Here is an 11,608-nt window from a genome sequence, read left to right on the forward strand (position 1 = left end):
TTTTTTTTCAAATACAGCACTCACCTTTTTTTTCAACAGCACTGTTCTGTAAAAAGAATACAAGTCACGATGTCGCATTTGCCATGAGTGCATTTCTAAGTATCAATTGGCTCTAGTTCTCGAAGCAGCACACGGGAGATCAACGCACTGCCTGCCACACCGGGAGTGTTTTTGCAATGGGGCGTTCGGTTCATTCGCCACTTCCGCTTCTGAGTGCTTTCCACGGCTGTTTCCGTGCTCTGAATGCTCCGAGGGTCTTTAGTGCTCTGCCGGAGGGGGTGGACGAGTGGGTGATGGCTCATTCTCACTGTCCTCCCTCCACAACTCTTCCTTATTCGTTCATTGTAAGCCTCCAATGTGCCACCTCAGGGAAGTGTGACTTTAATGATAAAAAGGAAGGTGAAATCTCACCGAACGTGCCAGGCAAGAACATTCATATCCTGTTTATAATGGATGTTGTGTTTGCTATGTTTTTTTTTTAATGTGCAGGTATAATGTAGGGGCAAGTGAAAGAAATGCTCAATGCTAAGAATGGAAAAAAAATATCAGCTGTTTCACACTTACAGTAAACTGCAGCACTGCAGTGTACAATTGAGTATTAATTATTAATGAGGGCATTAATGACATAAATTTATCATCCAAAACAGAAAAATAAACTGTCTTTATTCAGCATGGTCAACAGACTTTAATTATTCTTTAATGAACCAAATGAATCACTGTAGAAGATAAACAGAGGGGTAAACCCAGAATGTAATGAGAAACGAGCTTCACACTAGCATCTTGCGAAACATTTATTACATGACATTTAATGGGGACATTCATTTACTTCCTGTGGAACTAGTTCATTATTCTCGAGTTTAATGAGGCAGTAGTGGTTTTGCATCTGGGCTTATAACCAGAAGGCTTCGGGTTCAAGTCCTGGATAAACCAAGGCTATTGTGCCACTGAGCGCATAGTTCATCACCTGAATTGCTTTAGAAATACCCAGCAGATATTATATAACTGGTCCTGTATGAGGGCGTGTCATACTTAAAAAATAACAATTACTACTTACCTAGAACTATGTGTGTGACAGGTTCAGGCGAGAATTAAGCAAATCTGGAAACTTGAGGAAAGAAAAATGGTTGACCCCTTTAATAGAGAATCACACCCTAGCATAATTTTCTTTGAACAAGACATTGACTATCTCTTCTTCATCAAAGTCTACATTAGGGTTTTATTTAAGTGTAAAGCGGCAATTTCATTTCACAGTACTTGAAAGTATAAAGCTAATAACTATATAAAATTAACACAAAAGAAAGTCTGTGAAGCCCCTTTTAGATGTTTCTAAAAGTAAAGAACCTAGCAATGGACATAGTTTACCTTGGCTTTAAGGTGAGCCTTTTGTTACAAAGGCCTCTGTGCCTGCTGCCCACCTGCTGAACAAACTGCTTCTGAGGCCTGGGTTATAAGGCCTGCCAGAGCCTCCTGAAGGATGAGAGCCAGGCATAAATTACCTGGGTCCCCAGAGAACTGCGGCTCACTCACCCACGCAAGACAACCTGAGGCAAGACTAATGGTGTACATGATGAATACAGGTAGCGAATGCATAGGTATGAACCGGAAGACCTCGGGTTATGGAAGCTGCCACATGTTGACCCTAACTGCACACTGCAACCACAAACATGGCATCCATGGCAACAGTCACTGATTGGCTTATCCCAGGCCATGTGAGATCCCGCCTCACAAGCATCTTCCACATCACAGTTTCCTGCCACTGCATTGCAATGCTGGATTTAATTAGTCTACAGGGAAGACTACCCTCTACCGGCTCACAAACATCACTTCCAGAAGCAACCTGGTTTTCCCAGGAGGGCTCTCATTCAAGGGGTAACCAAGCCCAGCCTCACTTCATTTCAGCTGCATAGCTCAAAAAGGCTAGAGAGTGGCTGCTGGTATGAGGTAACAATCCACATTCTGTGTAATAGAGGTAGGGTATCTCTGACCAAAGGTTAGGGATCACTTAATCTTAGGACATCATCACCACGCATGGTTAAGAGAAATGTGATAGGGCATACTCCAGAAACCAATAATCAGGTAGACTTCACACTGTCCATTCCTTTTTTGTATGGTAGTTTCCCCACTTACAGCAATAATAACCTGGCCTCCTCAGAGTCTTTCTATTGTATTAATTGTATATAGTTATTTGTTTTGTACTTGAATGGGTACACTTCTATTCTTTTTGCTGGAAGCTGCTCTGGAAAAGAGTGTCTGCTAAATGAATATAATTTAATATAATGTATGGTTAAACAGTTCTAGCTGTGACTGAAGGTGATCCAGTGTTAAGATATACAATTTAATATGCTTTACAATGTATTTTGATGTGTAACAAGTCCTTATGCTGCATTTTAAGTGCCAACTAGAAGCCAACTCATTTTGAAGGGCTCTGATCAGGTAAATACATACAGAATATGATAATGCCACAATGATGGTCTCTTGATGGAATAGCGAATCACCTGCAAGCTGACACATGCGTTACTCTGAGGTAGGCAGCACACACCCTAATTCCTGATCCCAACGGTTTGGGAGAGCAAGCAAACTGCTTGCTTAATTAACAAACACTTAAACAATCCTGAGATAATCAAGGTTTCACCATGTGCCTGCACTCCTCCTTTGTCTTTCCATACTCGCCATGACAAACAAAACAGTGAGCATGTGTGTCTGGGGAGTGGGGGGGGGGTATTCCAATCTCACAGCAGATGCCTGTTTTGTATTCTTCCCTCAGTGGGCTGTTTGTTGACAGTCTGCCAGTTTTGATGCCACTTCCGTAATGTCCCCTTGTCAGCTCGGATAAACCAGGGTATCTATCATTGGTCTGCCCTTAAGCATGCTCATTGCCAAAGTGATTAAAGGTTATCCTCAATTTAGGGGAGAACAGAGAAAGCCTTTAGTGATGGAGGGAGGGGAGAGGATGTGTGTGTGGGGTGGGGGGTGTGATCTTGTTTTTGTCACGTAACTCTCTCCGAGTCACGCACAAAAGGGTCTCTAACGAGCAGCCAATTAGCAGCTCCTCTGTAGAGAAAAGCGCTGGGCCTTTTTAATATTTTGGGGGCCACATGTGTTTCACCAAAGAAGAACATGGCCTTATTAATCGACTGGGAGGACCAGAGAAAGATACAGGCCCAGTTTTGTAACCTGGCAACCAGTGCCAATTCAGGAGCACCAGCTCATTCCAGAACTCGGGTCCCAGAATTATCAATGGAAAAGCTGTATTTGCCATTCCCAGAGCTGTATAGAGAGCTCATTCGCCACAGTGCTGACCTTGGAGAGTAATTTCATTTTCAACAGTTAACTAAACGGACTCAATGTCCGCACTCAAGGTGAAACCAGAGCCTAACAAATATTTGAACAGAATTGCAATAAGGTAATACAACTTTCATTTCTGTTCTGTCATGACCTTGGTCCTGCTTTTTTTTTCTTTTCTATATAGAGAATGTTTCTTTAATGATTGGCCTTTCAGCAACTGGAATTTCCAGTTAACGGTGTGTCGCGTTCAGAAAATTGTTTGAGAGAATGATATGTTAAGTATAGCAAGGTTGTTTGCGAACCTGCAGAGAGAAACTTTGACTGAATAGAAATGTTCCCATTAGCAGGGTCACTCTGCCCAAAGGCTAGAGACATTATCACACTGACAATTTAACTTCAAACATTTCCCCTATCTCTTTTTTACTCTCACTTTCACACATTAATTGACTGTGTCATTGTGAGAAAACTCGTACGCAGCTCAAAGAGCCTGCAAACCCAGCAAAAAGTTCCTTATTGTCAGGGATTTTGAAGACATCTACATCGTCATCATCATCATCATCATCATCATCATCATCATCATCATCATCATCATCATCATCATCATCACTTCCGTCATCAACCCTTTGTTAAGTGGATTGATGTGTTTTTTAATTAAGTCCCTTTGATTGCAATGAGACAGATACAGATTAATTTGCAAGGCAGGTGATGAAATTAGTTTTTGCCTCTAAAAAGCAGATCACTGCCAAACTACTGCTCTCTGCCATACGTGGCTTATTTATTCATTCATTCATTTATTAATTTATTTATTCAATTCCATTTTAATACAGGAAACAACAGTAAAAGCATTGATTTCAGGCTTGACTCAGTAAAAGATCCTGTCCTGCTGTAAAAAGACATAAAAAGGCCAAATATGCAGAAAGTATTACACGGTGTGTGAGTGACGGAGGAAAAGAATAACGGATACAAGAACAAGAAATAGAGGAGGGTGAGTGAAATGACAGTGATGGCCATTCTGGTTCGAGGAAGTGTGAGGTAAGTCTGAAGGAGTAAGGGAAGGTGGATGCCTTTAGAGATAGCGGGATAAGCTTCCAGATGGAGGCGTGTTGGTTGAGAAGGGATTTTTGCAATCGTGGTTTTCTGAAACGAGGGCCAGGGGTCATGGAGATTTGTCAGAGACGCAGTGATGCGTGATTGCCTGGGGGAGGTACAGCACATCCAGGGCAAAGATGTACGTACAGATCAAGGCAGGAGGTTATTCTGCAGCTGACCGTATAGTTTCATGGAGTTTTAATTGATGCAGAGATTGAGCCGGTATCCAAGGTGAGTCCAGGCAGTCGAGATGACAAGGCGGTTTGAGGGGAGATTGTGCTGCAGGGCAAGCTAATACAGGAGGACAGAGTTCATTATAACCGTTACAGGAGCACCGCTGGTGCCAAACAGGTTTCACAGAAACAAAAAAAAGCCCCTTAATAAAAAAACCCACTGGACTGAAAAAGAGAGGGGGAAAACCACACCACAAATTCTGGAAGATTGCAGATAAATGGATACAAGGCCCCAGGGGGAGGGGGTGTGGATTGTTTTTAGATGTTTGTCACATCAACATGTCTCGGCAATATCAGACTGAATGCATTCTGGGAAAACGGGTTTACACTCATGACAGTCAGAAATTTATTGCCATAGCTTCCTTATTACATTAAAACCATAATAAACTATATTACCATTTGACCATATTTATTTACACGCATACACACATACACACACACACACACACACACACACACACACACACACATATGCATATGCACAAACACAATACACACAAACACATTCACACACGCATACGCACATGCACAAACACACTCACACAGATACGCCCACTATCCCAGCAATAAAAGCAGGATTTAAAGCAGGATTGTTGCACTAATGAAATCAATAATATCAGCACTGAGATGCTGTTAAAAGCTTTTCCCTCCCTCTTTCACTCACCCCTTTCCTTTTAAGAGGGAACAAAGGCCATTCTCTCCTTCATCCCAGACCAACCCGCCCAGATGATCACAAGCTTACACCTGTGAGTCACTCGCTTCCCGTAAGCATTTCATCATTCCTGTGTGCAATAGTTTCTCTGAGCTTAGACAGACAGGAAGATCGGATTAGTAACACACACAATAGTCAACATGTGTCCCATTCACAAAACTCCCAAAATACCCATGTAAGAACTAACTGATGGGTGTTCTCACTGAGAAGATGTTCAGTTAAGCCACCTCCCTCTGTTGGCAAATGACACATAGCTCCTTGCCAAAATTTTTCCTGCAACATTTCTGTGTTGTAATACTGGTGAATGCCATGTGTCTTTGACACTACTGGCCGTTCCAGTTTACTGCCATGCATGAGTTTCTCTTGATATGCATGAGATAACCCACTGGAGTCTGAAAAGTGATTACAGAGTGATTGGTGCTTTGGTAAAAATAATTAAATTAAATATCACTTATATTAGGTTTTGATGTTCTGATTCCTACTGAAGTTTGAGCTTCCAAAGGAAATGTAAATTGTGGTTTCCTTTTGAATTGATTCATGTTTAAATCCTGGCATAAATGGTTGATAAATGTGTTGGTTATTCCTTTTATTTTTGTGTTGCAATTTGTTTTCGGTATCTTCTAAAGCTGTTGCTTTTTGTCAGAATTAGACATATCTGTAGATGTAGCAGAAGAATCCAGGTGAGATCTTTACCGAGAGTGTCATTTCCACAGGTACAAATCACAGCGCAAATGGGCAGGAATGGGTCTGGCAGAAGGGTGTCTGTTAGGCAAGGCAAATCAATGCAGTGCACCATAACCATGAATTCTGTCCTCAAACTAAATCGTGTTGCCACGTTATACACATTCAAATGCAATTATTCACATCCAAGTGGCAGGCTGAAAGTGCTTCTGACTGTGGAAGCCCTCGGCACCCCTCTGGAGGGGGGTGGGGGGGACGCTGGGTGATAAATAGCAGCAGTGAAACCTGTAGGGAGAGCGGGCAGCTCGTCAGATGGCATTAAAAGCAAGAGAAAGGGAGACAGCCTGCTGATCAATTACTGGAGGAAAAAAAAAAACCCACCTCACTTCCCATGCAAATGAAGCTCGCAGCCGCCACGCGCCAGCGAGGCGGGATGCGCCGAAAAGAGGGCCATCGTCCTAGCCGAGCGACGGCGCGCTCGCCGATAGGCCCGCCGACGCTGCCACGCGCTCTGATCTCTGTCACCCGCAGCAGGCGCACGGTAATCTGTCAGGAAAGGGGGGAGAGAAAAGAGAGAGAAGGAAATGTCGGAGCCCCGTGGGGCGGCAGCCCGCAATCATTCACCCGGCACCCCGCTGTCTCCTCCGAGGAGTCTAAGTGAAAGGGCACCGTCGGCAGGACCCAACTGGAATCTAATCTCCTCCTGACCAATCGAGGTGATCAGCACGCCTCCTTTGCATGAGTAAATCGATTTTGCACCCCCCGCTGCCGCTGGCATTGAGGATGTGCCATTTTCCATCTGCAAAGGCAGCAGTGCATTCGGTGGGCGTGGGAAAATGCAGGTTAGGATATTACATTTTCTTTGGAGATGCTCTTAACCAGCACAACTTACATAGCTAAGGATTTTCATTTGTTTTCCACTCCCACAGCTGGATATTTACTATGGCAATTCACTTATAATGGAAAGGTGTACAACAAGCTCGAGCGGACCCTTGCCAAGACATCTTCATCTACCTTAAATAATGTGAACAAAATAGAATGCCAGGAGTGGATTAATCTACCCCAAAGTGGGCACAGGACAAGCCGAGTGAAAAATTGGACATTTTTACACAGAATTTGGAAAGCAAAGCAATACATAAAGAGGATGGCATCTCAGCCCCCGTCACACTGCCAGTTTGAGATCACCATCCAAAAATTAAAAAAAAAGAGTTCCTGCATTTTTTTCCGATTTGTTCTGGAAATGCACTCAGCTCCATGTTCAGTGCTTTGTGACAATTTCCACTGTGATAAAGAACTATAAGAAGTAAAATGTGATTGGCTTTTTGACTGATTTCCCTGTGATGCCCCTCTCATCTATGCCCTCCAGGTTTGCCACGCTGCTGCCCTACCACATCCTCTACTGTCAACACATTGGTTTCAGTCAACAGAGGAATCACTCAACTTTGCAATACAGCACCTCGCCTACTCGTCTCACACACATATGGCTGCTTTAGAAATAAATTCTTCCTTTAACAAGTACTGCCCTGCATACACACTTTGCTCACCTGCCCCAGGTATGGGCTCTGCTCACCTGCCTTGGGTATGCTTGTCTACCTCATCACCAACACAGGGGGGCCTTCTCCTGTCTGGCAGATCTATGATATATGAATGAGCCAGACATTTTAGTGTGTAGACCGAGAGGCTATTGAATAAAATATGTTCCAATCAGGGTGTTGTATTAACTAGGCCATGATATACTTGCCACGATATTTATACATTAGAGAGTCACGGTTCAATCAGCCGGTTGATTTTGTGATGCCTGGGTGCAACAGGCCAGAGCGGAAAGATAAAAATGACAAGAGAAATATCTGGTGTTCTTCACAGTACTCCATACTGTGGTAAATACTGAAGAACAGACAGGCATTGCTCAGGTGATCAATTATCCATGTCACCAGATGGGGCAGGGGAGCTAATGATGTTCCCAGCACTTTTTTTGCCTGGGTGCTGGGTTGCGCTAATGACAGCCATATGCTGACGGATGAGCGTAGCACCAGATTAATTAGGTCCCTGAGATCTGAGGCACCCCGGGGAACCCCCCACCCCCTGTTTGATCAGATTAGAGACCGGTGGTGTACCCAGTCTCTGCGCTTTCATCGGCTGGTAAAGAGCCTTGTAGACAAGCAGAAGAGAGGCAGGCCTGGAGATCCACATGTGGCCCTGCGGAGTGACACTGAGGCCCTGAGCAGCACTCTGCCTTCACGAGACCTTAGTCCGGGTCATCAGAATGAGATCAAACACAAAGGCATGGTACTCCGACTCTCCGGGCCACACAGGGACAGCAGATGGTGTTTGTGTGTGTGCGTGTGTGTGTGTGTCTGTGTGTGTGTGTGTGTGTGTGTGTGTGTCTGTGTGTGTGTGTGTGTGTGTGTGTGTGTGTGTCTGTGTGTGTGTGTGTGTGTAATCTGATATGAAGAGAAAGATTGAACATTTTACTGTAGCTCAAGCAATATGTGTTGAATGTGGAAGATGATGCGTGTTGCATTGTGGCAAAACATGACAAAACTCAGCTGTGTTATTGTTGAGTCCCCGTGTGCACACACTACAGGAAGAAAACAGCAATGGTGGAATTCAGAGCGTAGGGTGGAGAACACACAAACACGCCTTCTCCGGACTACTCCTTTGCCCAGGTCAAGGTGCTTCCCAGTCTGGACTACTGCAGTCACCCTCCTGCTGCTAACTCTGCAGTGGGCTGTGTGATGTGGTGAGTAAAGAGCTTGAGTTAAGACTGCAGGTCTAAATCCAGGGCTGGACACCAGTTTGAGTAAGGTACATCACCTGAATCGCTTCTGTCTTGAAACGTAAATGAAGTCTTCCTGAAAAAGATCTGATGACCCCCAGTGTACCCAGACCTGCTATTTGGCTGCCCCATTCCATCTTTGTGCTGCCCCTCTACTCATTACCCTCCAGAGGAGATCAATTGCATCTCGTTCCTGCTTTGGTAACGATGTACCACATCCCCAGCCACACCACCAAAATAGGCCAGCTAATGCCAGACACACCTCCTCCGATGATGGTCTGACTGTCTCCCCCTCCACGGAAAGATTTCATGCCCAGAGTCCGCTCCGTCACGGCTGAATGCGTTTCTTCCCTTGATCAGGTCGATGAAGTCACCTACCACCTTCCGTCTGTCCCTGGGGACTGACTTACATTGCACACGGGTTGAACAAACTGGACCTGCCCTGAATCTGTTATTTGTAAAGAGACCTGATGTATTCTAAGTATGGCTGCCTGCTCTTTTGTTCTTTTACTTAGTTTACAGCTGGTGCTGCAGCCAGCAGCTTGTAATTTTGAATTTGTTACATCTGTATATTACTCTGCTGTCATATTGCAGTTGCTTATTTGCCATTTGTATTCTACACTTATCTTCCAATGCTCCATAATGAGGGTAAGGACATCTTCCAAATGAATAAATGAACAAACAATCAAAGAACAGAGAAGAGAGGGAGAGAGAGAGAGTGAGTGTGAGAGAGAGAGAGAGAGAGGGGGAGACAGAGTAAAAGCACTTTCGTGCACCATTTCAGAGTCCTCTTTATTCTGTGGTAAAGAGGGTGGGGGGTTTGCAAATGTGTTAGATAATTAGAGACATATCTTTCTTCTTTTTCAATGCTCAGATGTGAATATAATTAACATGGGACTTTGTAAAACACACTTTGCAAAGCAGCCTTGCCCCCCCCCCCCCCCCCCCCCCCCCACACTGCCAACAGACACATTAATAATCCCACATTACGCCCCCCCCCCCCCCCCCCCAAACCCCACCGCCCCCAGTATGGACCTGTATCAAAGTGTAGGTGGGAGAAACATCAAAGTATGTGGAGGAGGGGCGCACTTTAAAATTGTGGGCGGTAATTGTGAGTCTCATCTTCATCATTCCTGACCCACGACTGGTGGACAGCCTATTCCACAGTGCTCAGCCATTTCCACAGCTTTCAGTCTGTGTCTGTTCCCGCATCTCAGCCTGTGAGAAAAGATGAGCTGCAGTGGGGTTTGGTGGGCAAAGAACTGGACATGTAACCCAGATGTTTCAGGTTCAAATCCCAGCAGGGGAATACTGGTAAGTATTGTATAATTGAACATACAGCATGTTAATCTGAATTTCTTCAGGAAACATTCAGCTGTAGAGTTGGATAACATATAAAGAAATAACTAAGTCACCCAGATTAATTGGCATTTGCTAAGAAAACATGTAGCCTAAAAGGTGCCCAATGCATGAAGTGAGCCCACCCCAGGGAATGGGTCCAGGTTGTGTTTTGAGTGGGTTCACCGTGTTCTACTTGTCATTTGTTCTAGGCTACTCATAATTAATAGCACTGACCTTTGACCTGTGACCTGTGTCCTTCTCTGGTCCTTCACTGACATTCCCCAGAGGGGCATTGTTCTTGCCGTGCTTCTTTGTTGTATGAATCAGCCTGGTTATTTCTAACCCATGTAAACAGGGCTTTGATTTTCTCAGCTCAAAATAAATGCAGCTTCTACTCCTACCCGCTCTAGCTCATGAATTAAAGGCTGAGGTTGAGTGTGGTTTTGGGCAGTAAGTGACGAGGAGGCCTTTGTAGTTCACTTGATTCTGTTTGTGGGTGAAATTTTTAGCCTTCTTCCCAATTTGCTCTGGGTTTTCTTTTTTTTTTTCTTTTTTATTTGTTTGTTTTTTTTTTACTCTGAAAAATGTCCAGTGCTTTGGGACTAGGAAACTGTAAAATAATAAATTGCTAAATGTACCACATACAATTTATTGAATGATTTAATGATTGATAGTAAAGAATGATAAATTGATGTATACTATTAATTGATAATAATATGGTGAAATATGTTTTCTGTAGCTGTTGATTGGTAAATTCACAAAAGCATTTATCCCAAAACTGTACATGCTGGCCACATAGCACTGTCCAAAGGAAGGTGTGTGTCTGCTCTACTTGCAGTGCTCCAGGTTTTAATTATGTTTTAATGATAATGTTTAAAATGAATGATTTATTGATAAATCACATCAAATCTCATAATTCCTTCAGTGGTTCTGGGGAAGGAAGGGGTAGTCATATGAAATCATAGCCTCCTCTCTGTCTCATACACAGGAAAAGTGGAGCATCAGCCTTCTGCAGCCAGGACTCACTACAGTCATCAAACAGTCCTGATCCAAAAACTGGATTACACTCACTCTTATCTTTGTTTTCATATTTGAAGGATGGAAATCACAGCATCATCATATTATGTTTTGGTTTTGCCCCTTATCACTGCGCATGTATGACTTTTCAATCCTATTTAATATCAAAGTAGATTTTACTTTTAATACCAAAGTGAAATTGACAGCAAGTAGAGCTGTATGACTTGTGACAGATATAGTTTTGTCACTGGGATAAAGTCAAAAGGCGCCCCTGATTGGGGTGTATAAAATCATCAGGCATTGCAACATCAGACAAGGTACAGAGTCTGGCCAGTCTCCTCTCTTGTATTCCATTGGCACAAAGCAGCAAGACGGATCTAGTATTGGAGATGACACAGAGGTCATTATCGTTAACACTCTATCCTGACACTGAATGTGTCAATGTGGACTGCAGCAATTATTCAAAATGACCCA

Source organism: Megalops cyprinoides, chromosome 12 (assembly GCF_013368585.1).
Source record: "Megalops cyprinoides isolate fMegCyp1 chromosome 12, fMegCyp1.pri, whole genome shotgun sequence".
NCBI classification, from domain to species: Eukaryota; Metazoa; Chordata; class Actinopteri; order Elopiformes; family Megalopidae; genus Megalops; species Megalops cyprinoides.